Source organism: Coregonus lavaretus (genome assembly GCF_964263955.1).
Source record: "Coregonus lavaretus genome assembly, chromosome: 8".
Taxonomy (NCBI): domain Eukaryota; kingdom Metazoa; phylum Chordata; class Actinopteri; order Salmoniformes; family Salmonidae; genus Coregonus; species Coregonus lavaretus.
Window position 1 is genome coordinate 17310107 of NC_139995.1, and position 12072 is coordinate 17322178.

Consider the following 12072-nt stretch of genomic DNA (forward strand, 5'->3'; position numbering starts at 1 on the left):
CCAAAAGTAACAGCAACGACTTTGCACTGAAAGTAAGACACAACATGCTTTGTTTATGCTCAGTTGCACACATTCACTGAAGACAACTTACACCCAACAGTTTATTTAAAGTGACAGCATTCTCCAAACGTTCTCTAAAACAGTGGCTCCCAAACTTGTTTGTGTTGTGAGCCGAGCCTTCGGGATTTTCTTGTGACTCGCCCAATAAAAAAACAAAAACATTTCCAGTCAGAAACCCAGGAACACAAGTGGGTCCTGATTCATCATTTTGGAAACATTGCTCTAGAGGAGTTAGACAGATATTTAGCTGACATCTCAACAGAACCTTTAAAGGCAGTGTAGCACCTATTTCTCAATGCCAGAAACACATATAATTATAACTTAGAAGACCCCAATAAAACATTCCCAAATGACAAACTCTTAAATCAATTGTTATAATATTGTAATGTTGTTCTAAAAGGTGGGTTTGAGGTTTTCTCCAAATCAAACTTCGGAAACAATTCCACAACGCCATGCGTCATTCGGTGAATGAAAAACTTCTAAAAAGTGGGATACATTTGTGAATATTAGGCGGGCGAATTGGGTGTCTACTCGTCAATCTGCGGCGCACATTTCATCCCTGAGAACTTCCACGGAAATCAACAATGGATTGAAGGCTTCAGCAAAAAGTTGCTTCTCAATGTGGATGCTGTCCCTACCATTGACGTTGCTTCTAAATCATCTCAAACAGCCAGGAGAACGAGCAGAGAAGTGAACCGGGTAAGTGAAAGAGCTAGCTAGCCTGCTACCTCTATGCTAACGTTAGCTAGCTATAGAGCTACTGCATTTAGCTCACGTCTTCCATCTAAATAACACTGATAAAACTAACCACATGTAAACATGTCTGCCAGCTGTTGGTAGCTAACTGCTGATGCTGTCATAGATAGTACAAGCCTATGGGAAAGGTGTTTTTCGGGGCTGCGTGTTGCGGTAATTCGTCATTCTGTGGCTCTGGGGGAGTTTTCTATACGGCCTGCCGAGTGCGGGCTAAACTCAAATGCTACGCTTTGGCCATGGCTCAGATCGCGGATCAGGTGCCATTTCAGAGAAGCCCCGGAGCCATGTTTTCTTTGGAGGGATGGATTTTGGTCCATGGGAAACGTTTATTTTTGGATCTTAGGATCAATGTGGTCACAGTTGTTTCTTGTTGAAGAGGCAGCAGACAACTTTAGCTTGCTATCCTCTTCCTCCATTTCTGAATGACTTTTTGGCTATTTCTTTCTAGCTGGCAAAATAAGTGAGCTAGATTTTGTTTGTGTACTGCCATATGTCGATAACATAGCTACGTTTATCACTAAATATCCTAAACCTAGCCAGTTAAACAGTGATAGCTGCAAGCTAAAACCTTGGAGAGAGAGAGGAGATAATTAAATTTCTGTTTCATCTGCTGCTGGCTTGTTAATGTTCACTCTAATATGTTTTTACACATTTAATTAATGAAATTATATTTGTGCCACTTGGTGCGCATCACTTGGCGTGCACCAGTTTACTATGTACAGGCAACATGTTCCTCCACCGTGTGAGTCATAGAAATTACAATCTTGCGATCGGGGCTTTCCCGCAGTCTACATGGTTTTTGTATGCGGGGAGCATAAATTCTACAATTGTAAACTAACAAAGAATTGTTCAAGTTAGAACCCATGTATACTGAACAAAAATATAAACACAACATGTAAAGTGTTGGTTCCATGTTTCAGATCCCAGAAATGTTCCAAACGCACAAAAAGCTAGTTTCTCTCAACTTTGTCCACAAATTAGTTTAGATCCCTGTTAGTGAGCATTTCTTCTTTGCCAAGATAATACATCCACCTGACAAGTATGGCATATCAAGAAGCTGATTAAACAGCATGATCATTACACAGGTGCACCTTGTACTGGGGACAATAAAAGGCCACTGTAAAATGTGCAGTTTTGTCACACAACACAATGCCACAGAGGGAGCATGCAATTGTGACTGCAGGAATGTCCACCACAGCTGTTGCCAAATAATTAAATGTTCATTTCGCTACCATAATCTGCCTCCAATGTCGTTTTAGAGAATCTGGCAGTACATCCAATCGGCCTCACAACCGCAGACCACGTGTAACCACGCCAGCCCAGGACCTCCACATCCGGCTTCTTCACCTGCGGGATCATCTGAAACCAGCCACCCGGACAGCTGATGAAACTGAGGCGTATTTCTGTCTGTAATAAACCCCTTTTGTGGGGAAAAACTAATTGACTGGGCCTGGCTCCCCAGTGGAGCCCACCCATGGCTGCGCCCCTGCCCAATCATGTGAAATCCATAGATTAGGGTCTAATTAATTTATTTCAATTGACTGATTTCCTTATTTATTAATATTTTTAGTCATTTAGCCGATGCTCTTATCCAGAGCGACTTACAGTTAGTGAGTGCATACATTTTCATACTGGCCCCTCGTGGGAAATTAACCCACAACCCTGGCGTTGCAAGCGCAATGCTCTACCAACTGAGCTACAAGGGGCCACTTTAACTCAGTAAAATAGTTGAAATTGTTACATGTTGCATTTATATTTTTGTTCAGTATATATCAGTGGAGACTCCTCAGAGGAGGAAAGGGAGGACCATCCTCCTCAGTGAATTTCATAAAAATTGTGAAACATTTAAAAAGGTATCCTTTTTAGATAAGACTATACTAAATATATTCACGTCACCAAATAATTGATTAAAACACACTGTTTTGCAATGAAGGTCTACAGTAGCCTCAGCAGAACTCTGTAGGGTAGCACCATGGTGTAGCCGGAGGACAGCTAGCTTCTGTCCTCCTCTGGGTACATTGACTTCAATACAAAACCTAGGAGGCTCACGGTTCTCACCACCTTCCATAGACTTACACAGTAATTAAGACAACTTCCAGAGGACATCCTCCAACCTATCAGAGCTCTTGCAGAATGAACTGACATGTTGTCCACCCAATCAAAGGATCAGACAATGAATCTAGTACTGAAAGCATAAGCTACAGCTAGCTAGCACTGCAGTGCATAAAATGTGGTGAGTAGTTGACTCAAAGAGAGAGAAAGACAATAGTTGAACAGTTTTTAACAAATTAAGGAGAAGCAAGAGAGGGAGAGCTAGCTATTAAACGTTCACTTACTTAGTTAGCTAGTTTAGCCTACTCAAACACCCGGCTCAAACAGAGAGGGATGCCATGTTAGTTAGCTGGCTTTGGCTACCCAACACTGGAACTCTTCCAAGTCAAGGTAAGCTTTTGGTTTTATTAATTTATTGCCACTGGGGCCCGCCGGTGTAGCTGCTAAACTTATTTCTGACTGTCCACTGTACTGCATGATTGTAGCGGGTTCACTAACGCGTCAGCTCTAGTAGCTATGTTGACTATGACATGATGTGTAGCGGTTAGCGGTCATGATATGAAGGTTTGGCTTGGAAAGTTTTCTTCACCTGGTCACAGACAGCTGATGTGTTGTGCACTGAAGTCCACAAGCGAAGGGAAAAGGTGAGAGGAGGAGAGTGCGTAGATAAATGCGAGAAGGAATTATATATACAACGAGCTACTTGTATGTGTCTACTATGAAAGTTAACTGTGTTTGCGTGTGATCAAGGGTGTGTCCATTGCGCCGATTCTGTTGAAAAACGTTTCTTAAACGGAAGCAAACGGAACGAAACTGGGATAAAAATACTTGAATTTGTCCAATAGAAACTCTCGTTTGCAACTGTTGGACTAATTATTACACCCTAGATCAGCTAGAAGCAGGCAAGGCGATATTGAATGTGGCACTGTCTGTCACCTTGATTACTCAAAATTCTCTCGACCTGTGCACATATGCTGTAAACTTTCATTCATAAGCTAGGTTGTAGCAACCTCATAATGGGTACAGGGAAATTTTGAGTATCATGTAGTAGCCTAAACCTATCGATGTTACATTGAGCTGGGTGAATGGAATATGAATGACAGTCATCCAATATGCTGTAATAGAAATAAGGCCATGTTCATAAAAAAAAAAAAAATCCTCCCTCATCTTAAATGGCACCGACCACCACTGATGTACATTAGTTAATATACAGCACCAACTAAATAAATATCAGATAAGGTCCATTATCTACTGCCTGGACTTTAAAGCCTGCCAGCATTGGCCAAAGCAGGAGGTTGCTCATCTCAGTCTAAAGAGGTCAGGGGTAGCCTATCATTCTACTTTGTGGTATTATTCAGAATTCCATGCAAGCTTGTTCCAAATCAGGCTTTATTCCCTTACGCTGCATAGAGAACAAACAATAGTGATACTATTCAGTGCCAGAGCCTCTCTCACTCAGACTCCAGAATCTTAGTCATAAATAACAGGCAGCTCCTTGCAGTCTACTAAATATTATAATGCTTATTTTCTTAACAAAACACCACCAACAACACAGAATGACTCAAGGGCTAAGACTAAGGTTGGATAATTTTTAAGACGTCCCGTGTAGCTCAGCTGGTAGAGCATGACGCTTGCAACGCCAGGGTTGTGGGTTTGTTTCCCACGGGGGGCCAGTATGAAAATGTAAGCACTCACTAACTGTAAGTCGCTCTGGATGAGAGCGTCTGCTAAATGACTAAAATGTAAATAACGGCACCATATTGTCATTGTAAAAAAAGTAACATTTACCTACCACCTCAGTCACACTATATGGGAGCTTCATGCTTCAAATACCTCACACATTTAACATGGGTTCCAGTCCTGGAGCTTAGACTGTCCTGTTTGCACGTACTAGTGTGAAATTCCCCCTGTGTGAAATTCCCCCATTGATAGACACAGAGGAGCCTCTTAAACAAACAACTGACACAGTAATGATTCACTGTCCATTGACACTGGTAGTCTGACCCAGCCCATCACATGCATCCACTCCAGTCCTAGTCAATCGATTATTCTTCATTTAACTTCATTTGCACTGAAGAGGACATAATATCATTGACCAGAGGGAGGTGGTGTACCAAACTTCAACCAAAATTATTAATAATGTGCCATTCAACAGTTTAAAAACATTGGGAAAAGGGGCAAGACTGAGAGATTGATAGGAAAAATGATGAGACAGACAGGAACAGTTGGGTGTCCACTCCTAACAGGAACAGTTGTGGGTCCCAACAGGAACCATTGGGTGTCCACTTGGAGGCAAGTGGTGAGTTGACGCCTGGAGCCATAAGGCAGGCACGTCATCTAGGAATGTTTTCCTCCACACAAACCAAATAATACACGCAGCACAGCAAGGCAGTGTGAGCAGCTAGATCTCAACTTTCCACAATCAGTTTAGAAAGTTCATAAATAATGAAGGTAAGTTCATAAATAATCAAGGGAAACATGGCATGAGAGGGATGAGAATCGGGGGAGCTGGTAAAATACAACAGGACTCCTATCTTACTTTACTGGATTTACTGCCTTCTGAACCTAGTACCAAATAAAGCACACCTGAAAGGACTGCTGATCCCATGGTGTGAGTCAGAGGTAACTACTGGCACATCTGGAGGGCAGATGTGTTCAGAGACACAGGTACAATAACTCAGCACTAAACTCACATTCCTGAGTGAAGCTTACGGGAAAGAAAGGAGGTTTAGAGGAAAATCATCACTCAGTCAGACCAAATGAGGTAAGAGACAGTGAGATGAGTGAGATGATCAGAGAAACAAGAGGGAGTGACAATTGACAGTAAAAGAATGAGATGGACACTTAGGAGACCCAGACAGAATATGCTAGGAGTGAGACAATGGTTATTGTGATACAGATGAGCTGTGGAGAGAAACACGCTGATTAAAACATGAGCTGCGCTGTGAGAGCAGGCAGGCAGCCCCTGTGCAGCTCGTATCACACGGGATGCAAAATGTAAATCAACCAGGAGTTTAATATTCAAGTCCAGGGGGCCACATAGTCAATGCTGCAGGGCAGGCCTCTCTCTCTCTCTTCTACCATGTCCACTCTCACAACACCACGCATCTTTACAAGCTTAGCCTATTATATGATCATATTCACACGCCGTGTAGCCCCACCACTGCAGGCCAGGCAAAAACCCATCAAAACTCAGTAAACAATGCATCTTCCAGCCCATTGAAGATACTAAAATGGTTTTCTTCTGTAGCTTGGATTGTCCAAATACCTATTCATTTGCATATTTTAGTGCATACTACTTTGAATACAGTGATGTAGGCTATTATGTCTTTGCCAAAGGGAAACAGTTTCTTATTTATAGCAACTCAATGCTTTGATACCATTATTATGTTGATGCTACTAGCAGAGCCAAAGAAGAACAGATGAAATGTGTCCTCGGCTCCAGTGCAGACAGACTGACGGTGAGGCTACAGTGACACACTCACTCCTGGTGGTGGCTTCAACTATTGTTTACACAGCTGCTGCCTGCTCCTGTCATGAATTTTCAAATGACACACAAACTCACTTCAACAGATATGCTACATATATACTCGTCATCAGAATGAGAAATTATAATTTCATAATAACTAACCAATGTTCTTTTTAAAAACGTAAAAATATTCCCAGACCAGCATCCTTTTTTAGTGATCTCTCTCATAAATTAGCATTGCTTTATCAAACAGATATGTTGAATTTACCTGCTCTCTTCTGTAGCTGTGCCACATTTTCTCTATGTTCGTTTGTGTAACTTCCCTCAACTGACATCTGATAATAATAGTGTAGTAAGTATGCAGTATTCCCGGAGGACTGTTAGGGAGACTAAAACAGGGGTGGGGGATGGAAAGTTAACAATATAACTGAGGAAATGTCCACACCTGGGAAGGAACTTCAATTGAAAATTGAAATGCATATCTTACCATATGCATTTTGGCCGAAAATACGTTTTCCGTTTAGTTCATTTTATAGTAATTTTCATTTGCGTACCCCTCTAAAGGTCCTTGACTGTTGGTTTTGCAAGAGATACACTACATGACCAAAAGTATGTGGACACCTGCTCGTCGAACATCTCATTCCAAAATCATGGGCATTATTATGGAGTTGGTACCCCCTTTGCTGCTATAACAGCCTCCACTCTTCTGGCAAGGCTTTCCACTAAATGTTGGAACATTGCTGCGAGGACTTGCTTCCATTCAGCCACAAGAGCATTAGTTTGGTCGGGCACTGATGTTGGGCGATTAGACCTGGCTCGCAGTCGGTGTTCCAATTCATCCCAAAGGTGTTCGATGGGGTTAAAGTCTGGGCTCTGTGCAGGCCAGTCAAGGTCTTCCACACCGATCTCGACAAACCATTTCTCTATGGACCTCGCTTTATGCAAGGGGGCATTGGCACGCTGAAACAGGTAAGGGCCTTCCCCAAACTGTTGCCACAAAGTTGGAAGCACAGCATTGTCTAGAATGTCACTGTATGCTGTAGCGTTACGATTTCCCTTCACTGGAACTAAGGGGCCTAGCCCAAACCATGAAAAACAGCCCCAGACCATTATTCCTCCTCCACCAAACTTTACAGTTGGCACTATGCATTGGGGCAAGTAGCGTTCTCCTGGCATCCGCCAAACCCAGATTCGTCGGTTGGACTGCCAGATGGTGAAGCGTGATTCATCCCTCCAGAGAACGCGTTTCCACTGCTCCAGAGTTCAATGGCAGCGAGCTTTACACCACTCCAGCCAACGCTTAACATTGCGCATGGTGAACTTAGGCTTGTGTGCGGCTGCTTGACAATGGAAACCCATTTCATGAAGCTCCCGACAAACAGTTATTGTGCTAACGTTGCTTCCAGAGGCAGTTTGGAACTTGGTAGTGAGTGTTGCAACCGAGGACAGACGATTTTTACACACTATGAGCACTCGCCGGTCCCATTCTGTGAGCTTGTGTGGCCTACCACTTTGCGGCTGAGCCGTTGTTGCTCCTAGATGTTTCCACTTCACAATAACAGCACTTACAGTTAACCGGGGCAGCTATAGCAGGGCAGAAATTTGATGAATTGACTTGTTGGAAAGGTGGCATCCTATGACGGTGCCATGTTGAAAGTCACTGAGATCTTCAGTAAGGCCATTCTACTGACAATGTTTGTTTATGGAGATTGCATGGCTGTGTGCTCGATTTTATACACCTGTCAGCAACTGGTGTGGCTGAAATAGCCGAATCCACTAATTTAACAGCGGTGTCCACATACTTTTGTATATATATTGTAGATGGATATTAATTGTTTAATCAGGTGAGTCAAGGGACTCCAAGGGAAAGTAGGCCTATACTTGTTCTGGCACTAGCTGTTCTCCTTCTTATCACTACAATATAATTATTTCCTAATCTAAAGCCAAAGGATGAAGATCACGAAGACATTAAGTCAAAAAAAGCTATATTGGTGCACTAAAACTCGTAATGTTTTAAGTACACTCTTAGAAAAAAGGGTTCCAAAAGGGTTCTTCGGCAGTCCCCATAGGAGAACCCTTTTTGGTTCCAGGTAGAACCCTTTTGGGTTCCATCTAGAACCCTCTGTGGAAAGGGTTCTACATGGAACCCAAAAAGGTTTTAACTGGAGCCAAAAAACTTTCTTCAAAGGGTTCTCCTATGGGGACAATCGAAGAACCCTTTTAGGTTCTAGATGACACCTTTTTTTCTAAGAGTGTAGGCAGAAGGAGGGAAGCCATTTCGTTGGGGTGCGAGTGAAGCTTCAATTTAAAAATATATATAGTAAATACAGTCTTCAGGATTTATTACAGTCATTATGCCTCTCATTCAACAAGCTGCACCTCAACAGCCAGCCACCAGCTGGACCCTCTGGAGAGCTTATGGAGGGTCAGGTGACCTTCCAATTTGATATCTTCTCACTCTCTGTACCTCCCTGAACTACTGATTATAACATGCTTATCAGCACAGCCCAGAGCAGCTTAGCACATGGTGGCCAATCCTATGGCCAGCCCAGTGTTCCCATCTTGAAAGCCTGCTCCCTTCCCTTGAAAGCCTGCTCCCTTCCCTCTGCCCTTGATGGCTCGCTCCCCTACGCAGATCTGAAACAACGGTATAGGTGAAAGCAATCTGGTGATTCCTTCTACTACTAGATTTCTGGTAGGTTCAAGGTAGAAGAGAATTTAATAAAAAATGGAATGTGGCCCTATGTCCATAGAGATTATTACTATACTGTTTTCCCATGATCCGTAACACATGAAGGGATCTCTGTATCTATTCCAAATCCTTGCAGTGAAAAATGTTTGTCCTAATCCCCCAGCCCTTTATATTGGTTCAAATCCTTGCTGTTGGATGACAGAGACTCATTGACACATCACAATGTGTATGATACAAGGTAACAATTTCGGCACTTTCACCTATCCAGCTGAGTCTGGGTCAGTGTGTGGGTGTGACCCAAGAATATTATTGTGTAGGCTACTGTACACTGAGTGAACAAAACATTAAAGACACCTGCTCTTTCCATGACATAGACTGACCAGGTGAATCCAGGTGAAAGCTATGATCCCTTATTGATGTCACTTGTTAAATACAGGTTAAAAGAAGGATTGTTAAGCCTTTAGACAATTGAGAAATGGATTGTGTATGTGTGCAATTCAGAGGTTGAACGGGCAAGACATAAAATGTAAATGCCTTTGAACGGGGTATGGTAGTAGGTGCCAGGAGCACCAGTTTGTGTGAGGAACTGCAACGCTGCTGGGTTTTTCACGCTCAACAGTTTCCTGTGTGTAACAACAATGGTCCACCACCCAAAGGACATCCAGCCAACTTGACACAACCGTGGGAAGCATCCCTGTGAAACGCTTTCGACACCTTGTAGAGTCCATGCCCTGTCGAATTGAGGCTGTTCTGAGGGCAAAGGGGAGGGGGGGTGCAACTCAATATTAGGAAGGTGTCCTTAATGTTTTGTAGACTCAGTGTATGTCTGACAGCTGATAACTACATTCATGGAACATCAAGCCAGCTGCTCGAATCCTGTCAGTCCGTATCAGTTGGACATACAATAAATGGCATGGACACGGTGTCTCCTTGGCGCAACAACCAATTATAATGTTTGTATCCACCTGTGTCTGGAAACTCAATTTCTACACCTTGTGAAGTGGAATTGACAGTACACAAGGTCAGAGCATGCTTTATAGAAAAGTAGAATAATAATTATACCTGAATTCATATGAAACAATGACATGATGAGGGGGAGAAGGCCAAACCAACCTGCAGCTCTAGTTAACTTGGGCTACAAGAAAACAGTGTGCACAAACTATACTCTTAGACAAGCATTCAAAAAGGTTTACTGTCTGCTGCCCACTGATTTCCAGACCATTCTTTAACTTCATTGATGTACTGTGACATCCTCTAATGGTCATGCTCAATGAACTCAAAGACCATGTGAAAAGGATAACTTCTAAAGTGATCAGTACCAAGCACCACTGCATTAGCAACAAGGTAGAAAATCATTTTCTGAGAACACTGCAGTGTTTCCCAGACAGACCAAAGCGGCAGCAGCAGTGAATTACCCCGAGGCGCTGTCCGGGTGAACAGATTTGGACAAGTCCCTCAGATCCTGGCAGCTCTGGATATCCTTGTTAATGAATATTTTCATAATAGTGTTAATATCAGTGCGGGTCAATGGGTGTGGGAACATGCACACCCTACAGACTTTGTCTCTAATAACTCCACAGCTGAAATGATAAATATAAGTAACATAATTAACCATCTTAAAGGTTGAGAAAATATATAAATATTTATCCTGAATATAAATAACATAATTAACCATCTTAAAGGTTGAGAAAATATAGAAATATTACATTCTGTAGGAGTCAGACAATAACAGGGACAGATTACAAGAAAATTGCTTCCGAGAACAAACCGTAAAGGCTCTAGGTAGTAACTGCATAAACTATTGATGGGCCCAGTGTATGTATGTATGTTCCATATCATCCTCCTCTGCAGCAACAGCTTGAGGAGATTAAAGCCCCCCCCCCCCCATCATACATGTGCCTGAGTAAATCCTACAAACATGGAATTTTGTAGTATTCAGAATAAAATATTGATATCTCTTTGGAATTTAGTGTGTGTCCAACATGATATGGGAATTAATCAATGTGTCATGATGAAATGTCAAAATGTAAGGTACAACCAGAAGAAATCACAACCCAAAATAGGGAGATGTTTTGGTTTTTCATGTGAGACAGGCACGCAGTGGGAAGGCTACAAATAGATTACAGTAGCAGTGGTGAGGTTGTTGAATAGAATATGTATAATTATCAAAAATATATATCACTGATTAAAAATATTTTTTATCTAAGAGCATGCTACATGTGGCCACCTCCCCATTCAATTAAGCCATGTTTAATACGCTAAAAGAGCAGTAGCCTACGCTACATCTGCATAGATTCTGCAGATGGACACATTAGACTGGTACAGCCTAATGAAAAACAGCTGTGGGTTGATGAAGGCATCTCATATTGCATTTCTTAATTGCATTGCGTCAGGACAGAATTTGAATGCACGTTTTTGTTGTAAAGTAATTGTACAAAATTATATTGCAGAAGGTTTTACTTGCCTGAAAGGGAACCCCGTGAGGACGAAGATTTTAATCTCAAATTAATTAAGACATGCCATGAACTCATGGATGGAGTATAGTATTGGCTATAGGCTAATATTTTCCATGATGTACACGTCCCTATACTGTTACAACGAAGAGGACATATTTGAGCCTATAGAATCCCCATCCCTGGGAGTATGACCGGTGTGTGCGGAGGTCTCCATGGTGCTGTTCAATGTTGTAATGCCACCGGAGACGGCCCGATCAAAGCGCTCGAGGTTATGTTATTTTAATTTAAATGAATTTAATGTAGCAATCAATGGCCCATTCGCTACAATTTCACGATATTCTTCTTCTGCGTATCCAATGTGGCTCCATATTCAATTGAAATGAATCAGCTGCCCCTTTCTCGCGCGTCTACAACCCCCATTCTCCCTTGCGTCGACGCCTTCCGCATCTCAAACGTGAAATCTGTCTTCACGGGAAAGGTTGTCCTACCTAGTGCACCCGATAAGATATAGAACATTTTGAATAGCAGGTTCCATATCACACAGGCCTATTAGTATAATTTCACTGTCCGTTATGTTTCAGAATGAA